Raw genomic sequence first — 23,064 nt, 5'->3', positions numbered from 1 at the left:
TTGCTTATACCCAAGCAAAAATACTTGCTTTCTTTTATGAACAAGAAACTATTTTGGAAATCTCTGACAGTATTTTTTTTTTTCTTATTTTTTTAGGTCTCTTGCACAAGTGATGTACCCAACTTGTCTTAAATCAAGAGGAATCTATGCAGTTGTTAAATGGGGAACTAAACATCCTGAGTCTTAAGTTTTAAAGTTAACTGAAACACAAACATGTTAAGTAATTCTACATGTGTCTTTTTCTTCTAAAATATGGTTTACAGTTTTGTAAAAAATTTAAAATTAATGCTTAAAGGAGTATTATGAAAATTATTTCATTTTTAAATTGTAGGATGTTAAATGGATTTAATGCAGTTAAAATAAAAATCTTAGATAAAACAAAAAATACATACAATCTTGAAGACAAATTGAAATGAAGTAAATAGGGTAGGGGAAGGATAAAGTAGCTATAGCTCTGTTAAAAATAGTAAATGAGCTCAAGACCTAGATCTGAGCTCTTGGCAATTAGGGCAAAAATAAATTATGTCGGAGTATATATTTCTCCAATCTAAGGAATTATATAAACCTTTGTATCCACAGGGACATTTTGTTTTTCCTAACACTAAGAGAAAAGAGAAATTTATCACAAAGATCACTGTATAAGAGACACCAAACAACATAGTAGCCTACACATTCTATCACTAGTTTAAAGAAATGCAAACATAGTCTTCATATGGCTATTTCTTATGACAATGCTTTCTAAAACTTAGGGTAAAATATTAAGTCAAGTTTGTGAATGTATCTCTACATTAAGAGAGTAAATTAGTCAGAGGATGTAGTTTCTTATATGACCTGATTGCTGCAAAGTGAACTGTTGAAAAGCTGGAGGAATGAGCTTTTCTCCCATGAATTGGATGTCTTGGAGAGCTCGTGACAAAAGGAGCAGATATGATAATTCAAAATGAAGCCTATGCCTGAAATTGCAGGATTTTGGGTTATAGACTGAAGGTGGTTCCTCACATAGCTACTACTTGTGTAGGAAGGAATGTCAAAGTTCTGTTAGGGAAGTTAAAGAGACTTTTCCAAACTACTGCACAGATGGAAGTTCCTACTTATATTTTAATAGAAATAGGCTCCAAACCCTCTTTCTCCCCAAATTAAAAAAAAAAAAAACAGAGAAATTAATGGTTATGATTTTCATGAAGTAAATTCACTACTGGCATGTTATTTGAAAAAGTATTCATTGACTATCTGAATGAAAACTGCTTAAACTATCATTTTCTAGCTCATGCAATGGGATATCCTATTGACACAGTGTGTCTTAACTAATGTGTGGCAAAATATTTGCTTGCTAATGAACAGTCCTCATCTGCATTTTGCTTTGAGGAGTGCCTTGTAAAGAAAAATAACCCATGGTGATGAAGAATGTGGTAGAAATTTTTATATATTTTTAATTGAACTTTTATTGAGGTAATTGCAGATCCATATGCAGTTGTAAGAAAAAATACAGAGACAGCCTATGTGTACTTTACCTAGTTTCTCCCAGTAGTGACATTTTGCAAAGCTGTAGTATAATATCAAACCATGATATTGACATTGATAAGGTTCACCTATCTTATTCAAATTTCTCCAATTTTACTTGTACTCCTTTATATGTATATATGTTTAGTTCTATACAATTTTATCACATGTGCAGGTTAGTGGATCTACCACCAGTCAACATACTGAACAGTTCCATCACCACAAGGAACCTTCCTGTTGTCTTTTAAAAATTATTGTACAAAGAGATGGAAACAGCCAAAATGTCCATCAACAGACGAGTGGCTAAACAAACTGTGGTATATACATACGATGGAATATTATGCAGCTTTAAGACAGAATAAACTTATGAAGCATGTAATAACATGGATGAACCTAGAGAACATTATGCTGAGTGAGACTAGCCAAAAACTAAAGGACAAATACTGTATGGTCCCACTGATGTGAACCGACATTAGAGAATAAACTTGGAATATGTCATTGGTAACAGAGACCATCAGGAGTTAGAAATAGGGTAAGATAATGGGTAATTGGAGCTGAAGGGATACAGACTGTGCAACAGGACTGGATACAAAAACTCAAAAATGGACAGCACAATACTACCTAATTGTAATGTAATATGTTAAAACACTGAAGCTGCATCTGAGGTATAGTTTTTTATTTTATTTTATTTTATTTTTTTAATTTAAAAAAATTTTTTTCTATTATCATTTTATTTCTTTTTCTGTTGTCTTTCTATTTCTTTTTCTAAATCGATGCAAATGTACTAAGAAATGATGAATATGCATCTATGTGATGATATTAAGAATTACTGATTGTATATGTAGAATGGAATGATTTCTAAATGTTGTGTTAGTTAATTTTTAATTAATAAAAAAATTATTATAGAAGTTTTGAGCTTACAAAACAATCATGCATAAAATACAGGATTCCCTTGCACCGCCCCACAACACCTTGCGTTGGTGTGAAACATTTGTTACTATTGATAAGCCTTTTTAAAAAATAATTGTACTGTTGTTTTTAACAGTAGTTACATTTGTTACAATTGATGAAAGATTATTAAAATAGCATCCATTAATTTACATTAGGTATAATTTTTCCATATACCACCTTATTATTACCACTTTGTATTAGTATCGTACATTTGTTATAATTCATGAAAGAACATTCTTGTACTATTAACTATAGTCCATCATCTAGAATACAGTTCGCTGTGTAGTACAGCCCTATGCTTTATCTTTCAACTTTTATTCTAGTAATACGTACATCCTAAAGTTTCTTTATTAACTACATTCACATATATAGTTCAGAGCTATTTACATTCACAATAATGTGCAACCATCTCCACCACCCATTTTCAAATCTTTACCATCAGCCTGAATAGAAATTCTGTACATATTAAGCATCAATGCCCCATTCTGTAACCCTACTCCATCTCTGGTACCCATATTTTATATTCTAACTTTCTGAGTTCGCTTATTGTGATTAGTTCATAACAGTGGAATCACGTAATATTTGTGTTTTTGTGTCTGGCTTGTTTCACTCCACATAATGTCATCAAGGTTTATTCCTTGTTATCACATGCATCAGGACTTCATTCCTCTTTACAGCTGAATAACATTCAATCATACGTATATACCACATTTTGTTTGTCCATTCACTAGTTAATGGACACTTGGCTTGATTCCATCTTTTGGCAACTGTGAATAATGCTGCAATGAACATTTGTGTTCAGCTATCTTTTTGCCTCCCTGCTTTCAGTTCTTCTGGATATATACCTAGTAGCAGGATTGTTGGATCATATAGTAATTCTATATTTAGCCTCCCGAGGAACTGCCAAACTTCGTTCCACAGCAGCTTTACCATTGCATTCCCACCAACAGTGAATAAGTATTCTTGTTTCTCTACATCCTCTACAACACCTGTAGTTTTCGGATTTTTTTAAGTAGTGGCCATTTTAATAGATATGAAGTGATATTTCACTGTGTCTTGATTTGCATTTCCCTAATAGTTAGTGATGTTGAGCATCTTTTCATGTACTTTTTAACCATTTGTATTTCTTTTTTGGAGAAATTACTATTCAAGTCTTTTGCCCATTTTGAAAATTGGGTTGCTTGTCTTTTCATTGTTGAGTTATGTATTTCTTTATATATTTTGGATGGTAAACTCTTATCAGATATGTGGTTTCCAAATATTTTCTCCCATTAAGTAAGTTGTTTTTTCCCTTTCTTAACAAAGGCCTTTGCACAAAGGTCCCATTTATCTATTTTTTTTCTTTCCTTGCTTGTGCTTTGGGTGTAAAGTCTAAGAAACCATTGCCTACTACAAGATCGTGAAGATGATTCTCTAGGAGTTTTATAGTTCTGGTTCTTATATTTAGGTCTTTGATCCATTTTGAGTTAATTTTTGTCTATGGTGTGAGATAGGGGTCCTCTTTCATTCTTTTACATTTGGATATCCAGTTCTCCCAGCACCATTTTTGAAGAAACTGTTCTGTCCCAGTTGATTGGACTTGGTAGCCTTGTCAAATGCCATTAGATGCTAAGGTCTATTTCTAAACTCTGGATTTGATTCCATTGGTCAATATATCTATCCTTTGGCTAGGACCATGCTGTTTTGACCACTGAAGCTTTGTAATATTCTTTAAAATCAGGAAGTATGAATTCTCCTACTATTTCTTCTTTTTCAAGGTTTTTTTTTTGCTCTATAGGTCAAGTACCCTTCCAAATAATTTAATAGACATTTCCATTTCTGCAAAGCAGATTGTTGGATTTTTTTTTTACTAACATGGACCGGTACTGGGAATTAAACACAGGTCTCCAGCATGGCAGGTGAGAACCCTGCCACTGAGCCACTGTGGCCCACCCAGTTGTTTGAATTTTGACTGGGATTGCATTGAATCTGTAAATCAATTTGGGTAGAATTGACGTCTTAATGAAATGTATTCTTCTGTTTTAGTTTACTAAAGCTAACAAAATGCAATGTGCTAGAAATGGGTTGACTTTTGCAATGTGGATTCATTAATCTACAAGCTTATAGTTCTTAGGCTGTGAAAATGTAAAAATCAAGGCATCAACAGGCAGCGCTTTCATCCTGAGGACCAGCTACCGGCGATCCTTAGCTCCTCTATCAGATGGACAGGCACATGTCTGCTGGTCTCTTCCTTCTTTCCTAGGTTTTGTTGCTCCCAGCTTCTGGCTTCAGTGGCTTTCTCTCAGCTTCTCTGGGGAGATTTTTTCTCTTTTACCTTCTGTCTCTTTTAGTTTCTGAGGGAGATTTTTTCTATGTCCTCTCTCTGTCTTTTATCCTCATAGAAATTATTCCTGTAAGAGGATTAAGATCTACCCTGGGGAAGGCCTCAACTGAAATAACATAATCAAATGGTCCCACCCACAATAGGTCTATACCCCCAGGAATGGATTAGCTGATCTTTTCTGAACATGATCTTTTGTTGTGTACATACAGCGTCACACCATTACCATCTCCCAATTCATGAACACAGAATGTCTGTCCACTTATGAAGGTCTTCTTTCATTTTCTTTCTGTTTGTTTGCAGTGTTTTATAATTCCCTGCATGCAAGTCCTAACATAATGGGTTTTTATTCCTAAATATCAGATTCTGTTTTTACATGAGCAGGCACCAGGAATTGAACCCGGGTCTTGGGCATAGCAGGCGAGAACTCTGCCACTGTGCTACCATCACCCGCCCTAAATATCAGATTCTTTTAGTTCCTATTATAAATGCTATCTTTAAAAATATCCTCCTCAGATTGCTCATTACTAGTGTATAGAAACACTACTGATCTTTGTATGTTGATCTCATATCCCACCACCTTGCTGAACTTATTAGCTCTAAAATCTTTGTTGTATATTTTTTTGGAGCTCTCTGTATGTAAGATCATGTCATCTGCAAATAGGGAAAGTTTTACTCACTACTTTCCAGTTTGGATGCCTTTTATATCTTTTTCTTGCCTCACTGCTCTGGTAAAACTTCTAGCATAATGGTGAATAACAGTGGTGACAATGGGCATCCTTTTCTTGTTCCAGATCTTACAGGGAAAGCTTTCAGACTTTCACCATTGAATACAAAGTTAGCTGTGGGCTTTCCATATATCCCTTTAACATGCCAAGATTTCTTTCTATTCCTACTTTTCAAAGTGTTTTTATCAAGAAAGGATGCTAAATTTTGTCAAGTGCCTTTTCTGTATCAATCAAATTGATTGTGTGGTTTTCCCCTTCAATTTCTTAATGTGGTATATTATTCATTGATTTTCTTGTGATGAACCAGCCCTACATGCCTGGGATAAAATCCACTTGATAAATCCTTTTATGAGCTGTTGGATTCAATTTGTTAGTATTTTGTTGAGGCTTTTTGCATCCATATTTGTAAGAAAACTTTGTCTGTAATTTTCTTTTCTTTTAGTATCTTTGTCTGGCTTTGCTATTAAAATGATGTTGGCATCATAGAATGAATCGGATAGTGTTACTTCCTCTTCAGTTTTTGGGAACAGTGTGAGTAGGATTGGTGTTAATTCTTCTTGGAATGACTGGTAGAATTCACTTGTGAAGCTGTCTTGTCCTGGTCTTTTCTTTGTTGAAGGGTTTTTGATGACTGATTCAATCTCTTTACTTGAAATTGGCCTGTTGGGGTCTTCTAATTCTTCTTAAATTACTGTAGTTTGTTTGTGTGTTTCTAGGAATTTGTCCATTTTATCTAAGTTGTCCAGTTTGTCGGCATACAGTTCATAGTATCTTTTTTATTTCTGTGGGTCATTAGTAATGCTCCTCCTCTCATTTCTGATTTTGATTTGTGTCTTCTCTCTTTTTTCTTTGTCAGTCTAACTAAGTGTTTGTCAATTTTATTGATCTTCTCAAGAAACCAGCTTTTAGTTTTGTTAATTCTCTCTCTCTTTTATTACCATTATTTTATTATAAGTATTATTATTTTATTTTTATTTATATCTGCTCTAATCTTTGCTATTTCTTTCCTTTGTTTTGGGATTAGTTTTCTGTTTTTTTTTTCTTTTTCCAGTTCCTACCAGTGTGCAGTTAAGTCCTTGATTTTACTCCTTTCTTCTCTTTTAATGTAAGCATTTAGGGCTATAAATTTCCCTCTCAGCACTGCATTTCCTGCATTCCATAAGTTTTGATGTGTTGTGTTCTCATTTTCACTTGTCTCAAAATATTTACTGATTTCTTTTGCAATTTCTTCTTAGGACCACTGATTGGTTTAGGGTATATTGTTTAATTCCCATGTTTGTGAATTTGCCAGTGTTCATCTTTGATTATTTGTTCCAAACTTCTCTGAAGTTTTAAATTATTCCCTTGTCTGGGTCCATATCTTCCTGTTTCTTAGTATGGTTTTTAATTTTTTTTTTGCTGATGTCTAGGGCTTTGATTATCTTAATGAGTATACTCTGAAGGTCTTGCCTAATTTTATTGTTGATTGACTTTGTGTTAATGCTCTTCTTTAATGCTTGGTTCAACTTGTTCTAGGCTTTTAGAATAGTCCCTCATTAATTGATCAGATTTTTTAGCTCTCCTTCATCTGATTCTTGCCCTGCATATGTAGTACAATTTTTAATATTGTACTGTTTTTGCATTGTTTCACCCCCTGGAGAAAGCTTCCTTGCCTATGTTCCTTCCCTGAAATTTCTAATCTTCTTTTGCCTGGTAAATAAATTCTAGGAGGAGGATCACCCCAGGGAAGACTTTTCCATGTTAGTATTACCCAGGAAAAACAGGTAATACTAACTACACATGTAGTTAGGGACCCTACTACCCATGACCAGGGACCCATGCAGGGAGTGTAGACCAGCTCCAAAGTGCCCTGAGGAGAGGATCAGATGGATGCCAAAGCCTCTTTGATGCCTTCTTAAAGCTTTACTTTCTGGCCTATTCAGTTCATGGCACCCCTAAGAAAACTGTTTCCTGCAGCTCTGAGGAGGACTTGAATCTTTCAACCTTCACCACTCTTCCTCACTCTGGAGAAGAATTGAAACAATGGCTGTTTCCATCTTTATATCCCCTACTGTTAGTGACACCAAACAAGGGACAGATCTCAAGGTGGTCCCCCCATGAGAGTGGGCAATGGGAGCTGGCAGCCACCATGTAGAGAGAGCTACTCACAGTTATTTACAATAATTTATCAGCCTTTTCCTTATGCTTTTCTCTGGATACTATACAGTGTTCTTCTGGCCTCCAAAGCCCTAAAGCAGTTGTTTCAGACAGTTGATGCCTGTTCCCTACCTGTTTTGGAAGAGGGACCAACTCCTGACCTCCCTACTGTGCTATCTTCACTGGAAGTCTCTTTCTTTGTAAACCACTCTGTTGTCATTTTATAGCTATAATAATTTCTTTCTCTGTTTCCACCCTCTCATCCTCATCCCTTATCCTTTGCAACCACTATTCATCTTCCATTTCTAAAATGTTGTCCTTTCAAAAACATGATGTAAATGGACTCACACTGTAGATAACATTTTGGATTTGGATTTTCCAATAAGCATAAATCTATGAAGATCCATCCAAGTTGTTGCGTACATCAATAGTTCATTCCTTTTTATTGCTGAGTAGTATTCCATGGTATATATGTACTACAATTTATTTAACTATTCATCTGTTGAAGACAGTGCCCAGTTTTTGACTATTATGAATCAAGCTGCTGTGAATACTCACGTGGACATAAGTTTTTATTTCTCTTAGATAAATGCCCAAGAGTGCAATTGCTGGGTTATATACTAATTGCATCTTTAGTTGTACAAAAAACTTCCAGCTATTTTTCGGGGGGGGGGAGCTGAACCTTTTTTCATTCCCACCAGCAATGTATGTGATCCAGTTTCTTCATACCCTTGTTGGCATTTAGTATTGTCACTATTTTTATTTTAGCCATTCTGATTATTATGTGGTGATATTTCATTGTGGTTTTAAATTACATTTCCCAGATGGCTAATGATGTTAAATCTTTTCAAGTGCTTATTTGCTATCTATGTATCCTCTTCAATGAAATTTCTGTCCATCTCTTTTGTCACGCTTTGTATATTAAAATGTACAACTTTCCAACTTTAGCAATGAATTTTTAAATTGGGAAATTCATTGGGATTATGTACAAGGCATTTATCATTATTTATTTCAAAAAGAGAAGCCAACTCAAACGTTACATTTGTACTCCAGATTTACTTGAGAGCTCTGCAAGGAGCTCCAAGGATCAGGGAAATAGCTTCCAGAACACACTTTTAAAAAAATAATTTCCTATATTTAGGATCCTTGTAGATTCTGATGGTCTTAATTAATTAGTCAATAACTTAGGACAGGAGTGGAAAATAAATATTGTTTATGCATCTCAGTTGTAAGATATACTATATTCCCCCATCAACAAGTAAGTTGATCTAGAAGAGAACTTCTAGGTAGAGGCAGCAGGATCTGTTGGGAAACTGGGCCTGGCAGAGCTTGTAAGACAGCCACCAATTGCCAGCCCTTGGCATGTGGTTTATTATCAATGAGTGGCAGTAGAAAACTGACAGGGTAGGAATCAGGGTTGAAATCTCATTTAAGCCAATCACAGCACATAAAAGTATAACACCATGGCTGGATGCCTGGTGGAAGTTTTCCTACCGTAAGAGGAGGAGGGGTGAATAATGGTGGGTGGGATAAAATAGTGGTGCCCCCAAAGGCCCACACCAGTCTAGGGGTCAAAATAGAGGATGAAGTTTCCAAGCCAGTGAAGTCAGAGATGGGTGAAATATACCCACAAGCAATGTTAAGAGGTAACAGAAAATGACCCTGTTTAATTGAAGTCTTTGAATAAAAAGGAAGCCTCAGATCTATGTGAGAAATATTCTTTTTTTACTCTTGTAGGACCACACCATTGACAGTGGCCTTCAGAAACCATGAACCCTAATGTGGAGTTTGTTGATAGTGGGTCATGTGTGATTAATCCATTCCTGTTTCATTTTTGAGTCTATATATGTGATGGTTTGAAGCTGCATGCACTCTCGAAAATATCATGTTCTTTTTTTTTTTTTTTTTGATTTCAGAAGAAGAAGGTTTTAATAATCAAGTAGATAAGATGACCCGTTCTGTCAGCCTCTTTCCCCAGCAACTTCTGTCATTGCCCAATGGGCTTTCAAAGTGGTCATGGTGGTAGGGATGGAGGTTATGCATGGGCTCAGCAACATGGACCTCCACTCGCCAAGGCTGACCTGGCTACAGCCACTGCTGAGTGCTCAATTTGCCAGCAGCAGAAACCCACCTCAGCCCCCAAAATGGCACCATTCCCAAGGTGACCAGCCGGCTACATGGTGGCAGATTGATTACATTGGACCACTCCCTTCATGGAATTGGCAGTGATTTGTTCTAACTGGAATAGACACATACTCTGGATATGGGTTTGCTTTCCCTGCATGCAATGCTTCTGCCAAAACTACCATCCATGGGCTTACAGAATGCCTCATCCATCATCATGGTATTCCACACAGCATTGCTTCTGATAAAGGAACACACATCACAGCAAATGAAGTGTGGGAATGGACACATGCTCATGGAATTCTCTGGTCTTACCATGTTCCCAATCATCTAGAAATAACTGGATTGATAGAATGGTGGAATGACCTTTTGAAAACTCAATTACGGTGCCAACTAGGTAGCAATACCTTGAAGGGCTGGGGTAATGTTCTCCAGGAAGCTATATATGCTATTAATCAGCATCTGCTGTATGGTGCTATTTCTCCCATAGCCAGGATCCATGGGTCCATCAGAGAGGGAAAAATATACTTTGGTATGATGGTATTGATGGGTGTGGTTATTAGCATAGGTGTTGGCATAGGTCTGAGAAAACAGGTACACTACAACATTGGTGGTTGTCATGGTCAGGTTCATGTGTCAACTTGGCCAAGTGGTGGTACCTGTTTGTCTGGTTGGGCAAGTGCTGGTCTGTCTGTTGCCATGAGGACATTTCATAGAATTAAATCATGATCACATTGGCTGCATCCACAGTTGATTCCATTTGTAATGAGCCAAGGGGAGGGTCTTCTGCAATAAGTGATGCTTAATATAATCACTGGAAGCCTTTTAAGGAGGGTTCAGAAGAGACAGGCTCTCTTCCTGCCCAGCCAGTGAGTCTTTCCTGTGGAGTTCGTCCAGACCCTCCATCAAAATCGTCAGCTTCACAGCCTGCCCTGCGGATTTTGGACTCTACATTCCCACAGTTACGTGAGACACTTTTACAAATTTTAAAAATCATGTTCTTAAAGCTAATTCATTCCTGGGTGTAGATCTATTGTGGGTAGGGCCTTTTGATTAGGTTATTTCAGTTGAGGCATGTGCTAGCTTGAAGCTATTATATACTCCAGAAAAGCCATGTTTTTTATCCTGATCCAATTTTGTAGGGGCAGCCATGTTTTGTTAATTCTGATTCAATATTGTAGGTGGGAACTCTTGATTAGATTGTTTCCATGGAGATGTGACACTCAATTGTGAGTGTGATCTTTTGATTAGATGGAGATGTGATTCCACCCATTCAAGGGTCTTGTTTAGTTTGCTAGAGTCCTTTAAAAAAGGAAACATTTTGGAGAGAGATCAAAAGTGACATAGATGCAGCATTTGGGAATGCTTGGAGTGCCAAAGGAGAAATTTGGAGAGCCATCAGAGAGAACAGATGCCTAGACACAGATGTTTGGAGATGCAGAGCCCAGCAGAGATTTCCATGTGCTTTCCCATGAAATGCTAAGCAAGCCAGAAGCCAGAAAAATCCACAGTGGCTTAAAGGGGTGTTTGAAACTTGAAGCCAGGAAAGGATGCAGATACTAGTCACATGCCTTCCCAGGTGACAGGCATTGGCCTTTCTTGAGTCAAGGTATCTTTATCTGGATGCTTTAGTTTGGACATTTTTATGGCTTTAGAACTGTAAACTTGTAACCTAATAAATCTCCTTTATAAAAGCCAACCTATTTCTGGTATATTGCATTCTGGCAACATTAGTAAACTGAAAAAATTTTGCCCCAGGTGGGTCTTAATCCTTTTATTGGAGTCCTATATAAGAGACGAAATTTAGAGAAGTGCACAGAGAAGCTCAGGAGAAAGTCAGAGAGAAAATCCAGTGAAGCTGAGAGAGGGCAGAAAGAAAAGAGATAGAAACAGAAAGGAAGCCACTAAAGCCAGAAGCTGGAAGCAGTGAAACCAGGGAGAGAAAGAAAAGACAAGCAGATATCACCATGTTCCTGTCCATGTGACAGAGGAGCTGAGGATCATGAGTAGCGGTAGCCAGTCTTTGGGGAGAACACATTGCCTGTTGATGCCTTGATTTGGACATTTTCACAGCCTCAGGACTGTAAGTTGTAAGTTAATAAATCCCCATTTAAAAAACCGACCCATTTATGGCATATTGAATCTTGGCAACTTTAGGAAACTAAAATAACACATTTGTCCAATATCCATCCTTCTCCTAAAGTAGACCATCTCAGATTAAAGGGAGAAAGAAATTCCAGACCATTGAACTAAGGGACTTCTGTATGATTTGAAGAAGTGAATAAATGTCCCCCCCCCCCCAATATTTCCATAGCATCTACTCATCCCTCAGCTACCACTATCTTTTTTTTTTGGTATGCTATATGGCAGGGTCACATTTCATTCTTTTTACATGTAAGTATCCTGTTATTGCAGCACTATTTGTTGTATTTTTTGTTTGTTTGTTTTTGTTGGTTTCTTTGTTTGTTTGGGAAGTGCATGGGTCAGAAATCAAACCCTGGTCTCCCACATGGCAGGTGAGAATTCTGCCACTGAACTACTCTTATGTTCCCTCCCCCACATCTTTTACCTCTCCTTTTCACAACCAAGTTTCTTAAACAAGTTGGCTCCATTTCCTCATTCTCTCTCATTATTTTACCTGGCTTTTGTCCTCCTCTCTCCTCCAATTTAGTTCTTGCTGATGATCTTAATTTCATTAAATCCAATGAGTATGTTTTCAGTCCTCGTGTTACTCAACCTCTCAGCAGCACTTTTTTCATGTGACTTCATGCTCTCCTAATGTCAAATTCTCTTCATTGAATCAAATTTGCCATACTCATCAAGCTTAATGTTGTTTTACTCTTTCCCCCTCCAATTAATTCTTTTTTAAAAAAATATGGAATGCTTCACGAATTTGCATGTTATCCTTGTGCAGGGGCCATGCTAATCTCCCTGTATCATTTCAATTTTAGTATATGTGCTGCCGAAGCATGTACCCAATTAATTCTTAACAGTATTATTTTTAAAAAAGTAATTGTGTTCCTCCTTTTCTTGAATTCCTATAACAAAGACTCTTTGATAAAGCCTGGCTCCACCTTGCCTTTCCTATTGTCCGCAGTCTTGGGCTCCATCAACACTGGTCACCTTTCAATTCTGCCTGTCTTAGGGCCTTTGCTAAGGCAGTTTCCTCCATCTGGAATATTTCTCACATCCACACCTCCCTCCACTAGTTATGCCTTATCATCATTCATGATTTATTTCAAATGTTACTTCCTCAGGAAAGTTTCCTGACAACACCAAGATAGATCAAGTTTATTTCTCAGGAGCCTCATCCCCATTCTTTCCTCTTAACATGAAGAGATTCTGAGACTTTACTTCTTCCATCCAAATGACCTATAGTAAGTACAGCACCCCCCCCCCAAATATGCAAAGTTCCTTTTCTGGTGGTCTTCCTTTCTGATTATTTAAATAATTCCTGAAAACTCTGCTTAGACAGGAAGGTTTCCCAGATTTTTTGGTTTTTAAATGTTTTAAGTAACATTTATAGAGCCTTTCATACTTTACAAAGTGTATATATTTCTTATGTCATATGAATCCCCAACCACCTGCTGAAGTAACATATTATTCTTAATTTAGACATGTGGAAAATGAGGCTTAGAGGGATCTAGTGATTTACCTATGGTATCTTAGTGTGGGGACCCACAGCCTGGGATTCCTCTCCATACTGAGATAGGTCATTGCACGTAGCTACCTCCATGACCAGGATAGACATATAAGGTCGTCAGACCTCCTCAGAGAGAAAGAATGTACAAATGGTATAGTAAACAAGGCACTGAAACTCCCTTCCCTTGATCACTGTAGATAAACCTCCAAGCACTGTGTCATGAGACCCTACTGAAACTCTGTTCTCACACCCTTGTCCTAAACTCTTATAAGCCCCTGCATACATCCTGCCTCCTTTGCAGGGTCCTAAACTTCATTTTTCATGGCTGGCTGCCACTGTGGAAGATCTTCTTCTGTTTGTAAGTCCTAATAAAATTCATGTTTAACTCCGGGCCTGATATGCCCTTTGGTCTTTGAGCTGTCTAAGTCTCCTAAGAGCTGGGTTGGAACATTTAGTAATAAGGAGCTCAGCAGGGACTTCATCTTTTATCTGGGAAATGCCTCCATTTGTATCAGCCTTTCTTAGACTAGAGGAGATAAATTTGATTTATATATCTGTCTTTGCACATGGCCATGCAGCTTTTTTTCTGTTTAACTAATAAACATTCAGAGGGAATTATAAATCAGGTTTTTAAAATATTGGGCAGATAGAGGCAGGCTAATTGATGGCATAGGAAGTGTGGAATTTAGATAATCCTCTAGAGCAGCTAGTAAATAGCCAGGAGCTGATTGGAACAACTATTTGGGGGACATCTGTGACCAGACACACATTGTATGCCAGTCTGGAATGGGTGGGAGGGCCAAGATCACAGCACAGAGTGTGAGTAAAATCTTTACACTGAAGAGGGTGGTGCCCCTCTCACACTGGCATGGCAGGCTGTGTGGGAAACATTTCCCCATGGTCAAAAGAAGGACTCTCTATGAGAAGCAAGGGAAGTTAGTTCAACAAAGCTCCCATTGCAGTTTGAATGAACAAATATGGACTTCTGAATACAAGTTCTGAGCACAGATAAACCCAGAGCAAGCAGAAGGGAACACTGAGGTCTCTCTTGGCACAGAGGAGGTGGGGTTGACAGAAAAAAATGGAGTCTTTTGGAGTCAACTGAGCTCAGATATTGGAAAAGGTTTGTGCCCTTAAAAAAGAGGTAAATAGAGCCAGGTGTCAACTCTGGCTCTTGACTCATGAAACTTAGTGGCTGGGGAAGAGATTTATTTATTTATTTAATTTATTTATTTATTCATTTATTCATTCATTCATTCATTCTTAACTATTCTAAGTAGCTCTTTAGAGAAATCCTCAGGCATTTTCAATTGTCAGCACTGACTCAGGCAAGAGTGGAATTAAGATAGGTCTGAGAGACAAAGTTACGAGTCAAGTTAAGGAGGTAATTCCCTAAAGGGCATATCTTCCCAAGGTAAAAGGGCCATTTCAAGTGGCAGTTCTCATTCAGAGAATTCAGACCCCAGAGAAACCGAAACAACTTAAGCCTGTCCTCTACTTCAGTCTCTGCCTCAATAAAGCCCATGGCAGGGACAGGGTCTGCTGAGAATTAAAGGCACCACAGCACTTTATGCTGGTGGAGAGCTGTGGGCTGACAAGCACCACCTGTTGAGCAGGATAGGAAAAGCACAGAAGCAAGAGTCTTCAAGTCTGACAACATTCTAGGTCTCATTTTCAGGGAAACTTGATAGTAATTACACCCTCCTCCTGAGACCTGGGATACTCTGTCTTAGAAAATCTGACTGGAGTCAATAATATCTGAGTAGACCCTCATCAGAAAAAAATATTCCATAAAGGTAGGATAAGAACCATAAGGAAAAAAGAACTGAAAAATTCTGATCAGTTAAACAGAAGCTATGCTAGAAGTCTAGAATAAGTTGAACTGAATGCCAAAGAACAGATAGAGAACAAAGCCAACTGTTCTAGTTTGCTAGCTACTGGGATGCAATATAACAGAAATGGAATGGCTTTTAAAATGGGGAATTTAATAAGTTGCTAGTTTACAGTTCTAAGGCTGTGAACTTATCCAAATCAAACAAGTCTATAGAAATGTCCAATCTAAGGTTTCCATATATGGAAAGAGACCATAATTCAGGAAGGCTGATGATGTTCAGCATTTCTCTTAGCTGGAAGTGCACATGGCAAACATGTACTAGCATCTGCTAGCTTTCTCTCCAGTTTCTTTCTTCATGAAGCTCCCTGGTAGGTGTTTTCCTTCTTCATCTCCAAAGGTCACTGACTGGTAGGCTCTATGGTTCTCTCATCATTCTGTTATGGTTCTCTGTCTGTCTCCTCATTCTCAAAAGGAACTCTCTCAAAACTGTTTCCTCTTTTATAGGATTCCAGTAAACTAATTAATACCCACATTGAATGGGTGGAGACACATCTCCCTCTAATCAAGTTTAATACCCACAATTGATTGAGTCACATCTCCATGGAGATAATCTAATTAAATTTCCAACCTATAGTACTGAATAAGGATTAGAAGAAACCATTGCTTTCACAAGATTGATTAGGATTAAAACATGGATTTTCTAGGGTACATAAATCTTTTAAAATTGGCACACCAACCAACAAGAAAACCCTAGGTCAAAGAATGAAAATGACCTCCAGAATAAGGTAACCAAGGAAACCATATACTAGACACCAGCAAAAAATGATGAGTCATAAAAATGAAGATATGGCCCAGTAAAAGGACAAAACTAATACTTCAAATGAGAAATAGGGGTAGAAACAACTAATTAAAGATGTTCAAAAGACACGCTAAATCAAATAAAAAAATCAAATCAATGAATTGAGAGAAGATATGGCAAAAAGATGAAGGATATAAAAAAGACATTGGACAAAAATGAAGAAGAACTTGGGGGCTTGAAAAAACAAATAATGGAATTTATGGGAATAAAAATCACAGAAGAAGAGATGAAAAACACAAAGGAGACTTACAACAGCAGATTTGAAGAGGCAGAAGAAAATATTAGTGAACTTGAAGACAGAACATCTGAAATCCTACACAAAGAAGAACAGATAGGGAAAAAAATAGAAAAATATGAGCAGGGTCTTAGGGAATTGAATGACAACATGAAGCACATGAATATACATGTTATAAGTGTCCCAGAAGGAGAAGAGAAGGGAAAAAGGGCAGAAAGAATAATGGATTTTCCCTATGTTATGAAAGACATAAAATTAAAGATCCAAGAAGCACAGTATGCCCCAAACATAATAGATCCAAATTGACCTACTCCAAGACACTTACTAATCAGATTGTTAAATGTCAAAGACAAAGAGAGAATTCCAAAAGCAGCAAGAGAAAAGTGATCCATCACATACAAGGGAAGCTCAATAAGACTAAGTGTGGATTTTTCAGAGAAAACATGGAGGGGAGAAGGCAGTGGTGTGATATATTTAAAATACTGAAAGAGAAAAACAGCCAACCAAGAATTCTTTATCCAGCAAAACTATATCCACCCTTCAAAAATGAGGGTGTGTTTAAAATATTTTCAAACAAACAGACACTGAAAGAGTTTGTGAATAAGAGACTTGTTGTATAAGAAATACTAACGGGAGTACTATAAGCAGATAGGAAAATACCAGAGAGAGGAATTTGGAGAGAAGTGCAGAAATGAAGACTATCAGTAAGGATAAAAAGAGAGAAAACATAAATAAGATATGACATATAAAATCCAAAAGACAAAATGGTAGGAGAAAGTACTGCCTTTACAGTAATAACATTCAATGTTATTGGATTAAACTCCTCAGTCAAAAGACATAGACTGGCAGAATAGATTAAAAACAAGGCCCATCTATATGCCGCCTACAAGAGACTCACTTTGCACCCAAGGAAAAACAGTTGAAAGTAAAAGGTTGGAAAAAGATTTTTCATGCAAACAACAACCAGAAAAGAGCTGGGCCAGCTATACTAATACCAAACAAATTATACTTCAAATGTAAAACAATAAAAGAGACAAAGAAGAACACTATGTATTAATAAAAGGGACAATTCATCAAGAAGACATAAAATCATAAATATTTATGCACCAAGGCAGTGTCCCAAAATACATGAGGCACACAATGACAACACTGAAGGGAAAAGTAGACACATTTACAACAATAGTTGCAGACTTCCATAAACTGCTCTCATCAATGGATAGAATGGTTAGACAGAAGATCCCAAAAACTTACTTTGCAAAAATAGAAAAACCAATAACCAAATTTATTTGGAAGAGCATGGTACCCTGAATAGCTGAAAATATCTTAAGAAAGAGGAATGAAGTGAGAGGTTTTATTCTACTTGATTTTAAAGCATATCACAAAGATACAGTTGTCAAAATAGCATAGTACTGAAATAAAGATAGATATACTGACCAAAGAAATTGAATTGAATGTTCAGAAATAGACCCTCTCTTCTATGGACAGTTGATCTTTGGTCAAGTCAACTCAACTAGGACAGAGCAGCCTCTTCAATAAATGGTGCTTGGAAAACTGGATATCCATATCCAAAAAAAAATGGAAGAGGACTCTTAACTCATATCTCACACAAAAATTAACTCAAAATTAAACCAAGACCTAAACGTTAGAGATAAGAACATAAAGCTTTTATGAAAATACAGGGAAGTAACTTAAAGATCTTGTGATAGTAGGTGGTTCCCTAGACCTTACACCCAAAGCATGACCAATGAAAGAAGAAACAGATAAAGGAGATCTCAAAAAGTGAACTCTTTTGTGCATCAGAGGACTTTGTCAGGAAAGTAAAAACGCAGCCTATGCAATGGGAGATAATATTTGGAAATCACATATCAGTTAAGGGTTTAATACCCAGAATATATCAAGAGATCCTGTGACTTAACCACAAAAGACAACTCAATTTTAAAATGGGCAAAAGACATGGATAGACATTTTTCAGAAGAGGAAATATAAAATATTTGAAAATATATGAAATGATGCTCAACTTCACTGGCTATTAGGGAAATACAAATCAAAGCCACAATGAGATATCATCTCACACCTACTAGAATGGCCATTATCAAAAAAACAAAACTACAAGTGCTAGAGAGAATGTGGAGAAAGAGGTACACTATTCACTATTTGTTGGAATGTAGAATGGTGCAAACCCTCTGGAAGGCAGTTTGGTGATTCCTTAGGAAGCTATGTAAAGGATTCCCATATGACCCAGCAATCCCATTTCTAGGTATATATTCAACGGAACTGAAGCAGGGACATGAATGGACACTGATGTTTATGGCAGCATTATTCACGATCGCCAAGAGATGGAAACAGCCCAAATGTCAATCAACAGATGAGTGGATAAATAAACTATGGTATATACATATGATAGATTATTATCTAACTGTAAGACAGAATAAAGTCATTACACATGCAACAATGAGCATGAACCTTGAGGACATTATGTTGAGTGAAATTAGCCACAAAAAAAAAGGACAAATACTGTATGGCCTCATTAATATGAACTAACATTAATGAGTAAACTTTGAGAGTTAAAGTTGAGAACACAAGTTATCAGGAGATAGAAAGAGGGTAGTGATTGGGCATTTGTTACTGAAGGACTACAGAATGTTCAACAGGATTGATTGTAAAGATCCAGAAATGGATAACACAATATCTGATAGTAGCACAATATTGTAAATGCTCTAAACAAAGCTGAGAGTATGGTTGAGAGAGGAAGGCTATGGTCATGTATGACACCAGAAAGAAAGACAAAAGATATAGACTGTGACCGTATAACTTAGCAAAGTAGTGATGGTGAGTAAATGTACAAATATAAGAATGTTTTTACATGCAGGAGAAAAAATGAATGTCAACATTGCAAGGTGGTGAAAATGGTATGGTATATGGAAAAAATACAATCGATGCAAACTAGAGTCTATAGTTAACAGTAACATTGTAATATGCTTCCATTAAATGTAACAAAGGCAATATACCAAAGCTAGAAGTCAATAAGAGTGGATATGAGGGAGGGGTATGGGATTCTTGGTGCTGTTGTTGTTGGTTCTCCTTTTTATCTTTTTTTTTTATTTCTTCTTCTTCTTCTCTTTTTCCTTTTCTTCTTTCTTTGCAGAAGAAATGGAAATGTCCTCATATAGAATATGGTGGTGAATGCATAACTACATGATTATACTGGAACCATTGTTTGTTTGTTTAGGATTGAGTGTATGAGGTATGAATAATACTGTTTTAAAAAATAAGCAGAAAGATGCAAGTGCTAGAGAAAATGTGGAGTGAGAGATATACCTATTCACTGTTGGTAAGGAAGTAGAACGGTGCAGACCCTCTGGAAGGCAATGAGGTGGCTCCAGGAGGCTAAGTATAGAGTTGCCATATGATCCTGCAACCCCATTATTAAGTATATACTTGGAAGAACTTAAAGCAGGAACATACATAGGCATTTACACACTGGTGTTTATGGCTGCAGTATTTATAATTTTCAATGGACAGAGGGGCAAGAAGGGCAAACTGTGGTGTGTACATACAATGGAATATTGAACATCTGCAAGAAGAAATGAAGTTGTGAGGCATGCAACTAGGTAGATGAGCCTTGAGACAGTATATTGAGTGAAATAAGCCAGAAACGAAAAGACAAATATTATAACACCTCACTATAGACTTACTATAATTTGCAAACTCTGAGAATTGAATTCAAGAGCATAGGTTATCCAGGAAAGGCTTACTGTAAATATTCCTAGATTGAAATCTCTTACAGCAGTCACATCTATTCCTGAGTTGCAGCAGTTATATCTAAATTCCAAGATGCTGAGTTCTTTGTGTTTAAGCTGGTCGTTTCCTGGAACTTTGGTTATCCATGTGACACCTAAGACTCAGAGCTAGAGTTGTGCAACTATGAAAGTCAGCATTACCCCATATAGCAACTGTTAACAAAAACAAAAAAAAAAGGTGAAAAAGAGATTTATTTCAATTAGAGATACAAATGAAGCAAATCTGGTTAGGACTAAGGTGAATCAGACTAAAGGGTAAAGGATGATATTGACTGTGTTTTAAAACTTCAATTTTTGTGTAAAGCCAAAGGAAGAGATGTTTATTTGGTAAAATTTGTATTTTCTGTAGCATACTATCTAAATTAAGTAGTATGGTCAGTTTATCTGAACACCATAATTACATGGAACCTTGCTTGAATAGGGAGTGAGATTTTATTGGTTTGTACAAGGTAGTGTGATGCCCTGATACATGCCAGAGTAATCTGAGCAGAAAATAAAAAAGTATTTGCAAAGTCCCTTAGAGAGACTGGGGGAAAATGTGGAAATATTAAGCTTCTGCTCCTAGGGAACTCCTGATATTCTCACAAGCATTGAGGACTACCAATTTAATAGGCCAATCCCTCAGTCTTGGGGCTTGCCCTTATGAAACCTATTCCTGCAAAAGAATGAAAATGTTCAAAACTTGACCGTGGTGATAAATGCAAAACTTATGTGATGATACTATGAGCCACTGACTGTATACCTCAAATGGTATGTATGGTGTGTGAATATATCTCAATAAAGCGGCACTAAAAAAAAAAAGAACTACTTAGGCAGAGAAGACATCAGTAGGGAGAACGGTAAACTTATGTAGCTCAGGAGCAACTCCTAAACTAAGCCAGGAGAAAGAAAAGGTAGTAGGCTCAGATTGCTCTCTCAGAGAGTCTTCTGCCCTGAACAAATGGAACTGGAGTGAATAAGGTTTTCAGATATTTGGAAGACACTGGCATGACTCTCACTCTGAGGAGGGAATTGGGTTCAAACTATACAGAGGTTTGCATGGCATTGCCAGAGGTGTAAGGTGTTCTTTGGCTGGATGATACAACAGTCAATTGGACAGACTTGGAGTTTTAGATCTTCTAAATGGGAGGTCATCTATATATGGATAATATGCAAGATGCTCTATTATAAGGATCTGAGTAAAGAGTGCACAAAATCATCTTGTTGAAAGACTGGGTATATCCCATTAATGACCTTTGTTTTATCTAGCTCTGGAAGCCAAATTGCAATCACTGCTTTTTTCCCCGTTTCTGGAATATTTTAAATGGCACCTTATCTACAAGTTCTTAAAATATTGGGGAGACAGAGTGACTTTAACAGTGAATAAATAAGTATTTGCAAAGTCCCCTTTGGGGAATGGTGAGAAAGGGGGAAAATTCAACTTCCCCAAGTTGAATTCTTGATATTCTCATAAGCAGTGCGGACAACCAAAGCTGTAGGCTGAGCCCCCAATCTTGGGGTTTGTTCATATGAAACTTAACCCCACAAAGGATAGGTCAAGCCTACTTAAAATTAGGCCTAAGAGTCACCCCCAAGACAACCTCTTTTATTGCTCAGATGTGGCCTCTCTCTGTCAGCTAACACAGCAAGCAAAGTCACTGCCCTCCCCCTGTCTACGTGGGACATGACTCCCAGGGGTGTGGACCTTCCTAGCAACGTGGGACAGAAATCCTACAATGAGCTGAGACTCAGCATCAAGGGATTGAGAAAACCCCTAGAATGAACTGACTCAGCATCAAGCATCAAGGGATTGATAAAAACTTCTTGACCAAAAGGGGAAAGAGTGAAATGAGACAAAATAAAATGTCAATGGCTGAGAGATTCCAAACAGAGTTGAGAGATTATCCTGGAGAATATTCTTTTGCATTAAATAGATATTACCTTGTTAGCCAAGATGTAATGGAGAGGCTGGAGGGAACTGCCTGAACATGTAGAGCTGTGTTCCAGAGCCATGTTTCTTGAAGATGATTGTATAGTGATGGAGCTTTCACAGTGTGACTGTGTGATTGTGAAAACATTGTTTCTGATGCTCCTTTTATCTACCTTATCAACAAATGGAATAAAAATAAATAATAGGGGGAACAAATGTTAAAATAAACTTAGATTGAAATGCTAGTGATCAATGAAAGGGGGTGTAAAGGGTATGGTATGTATGAATTTTTTTTTCTGTTGTCTTTTTATTTCCTTTTCTGAATCGATGCAAATGTTCTAAGAAATGATCATGATGATGAATATGCAACTATGTGATCATATTGTGAATTACTGATTCTATATGTAGAACGGAATGATCACAAGTTAAGAATGTTTGCATTTGTTTGTTGTTATATTTTTTAAAAAATTTAAAAATTAATTAAAAAAAAAACCTAACAATCAGATTCTATGTCTATCTATTAGATGGAAAAAGATTTGAAAATTTGATAATACCCAGAATTGACAGTGGGTGTGGAAAGTTATTCGAATAGAACACCTTAACTAGAAAACTAGTTAAACTATAATACCTCCTTTCACAGTGAAATTCTACATAGCATTAGAAAATGAGACAGAGCTATAGATACTGCAAATAAATTAGAGCTAAAATAAGCTGAGTAGAATGAAAGAAAGTCAAAAAATAGTAAGAAATATTGGGGAGAATTACTTTCTGACACCATATTTACCTCAGGCATTTCCAAGTTACTCTATTATTTTTATGCTAATTAGTATGTCAGCTTTATAATGCCAGTTATGTTAAATTATATTTTCCTTGAATAATAACCTGTTAAATCAGATGTTCTAACTCCTATTCATGGACTTCAGTGAATTCTCACTCACGTTTTCTTATTTTCCTTCCCTGTTGATAATTCTCCATTATTTCTCACTTTATAGATCTTTCTTATTTAACCCTTAATTAGATTAGCT

The 23,064-nt window shown here is 36.8% G+C and overlaps 1 non-coding gene across 1 annotated transcript; it reads right to left on the bottom strand.

Moving 5' to 3' along the window:
* Positions 1–12,628: 12,628 nt before the first annotated feature.
* On the bottom strand, positions 12,629–12,730 carry LOC143678458 (U6 spliceosomal RNA). The gene has a single exon (XR_013173267.1). It is a non-coding gene; the product is annotated as a U6 spliceosomal RNA (small nuclear RNA).
* Between the last annotated feature and the right edge of the window lie 10,334 nt (positions 12,731–23,064).

The sequence above is a fragment of the Tamandua tetradactyla genome, chromosome 3 (assembly GCF_023851605.1).
Source record: "Tamandua tetradactyla isolate mTamTet1 chromosome 3, mTamTet1.pri, whole genome shotgun sequence".
Taxonomy (NCBI): Eukaryota; Metazoa; Chordata; class Mammalia; order Pilosa; family Myrmecophagidae; genus Tamandua; species Tamandua tetradactyla.
The sequence above is the reverse complement of the archived record's forward strand: the minus strand, read 5'-3'. Positions and strand labels throughout refer to the sequence as shown.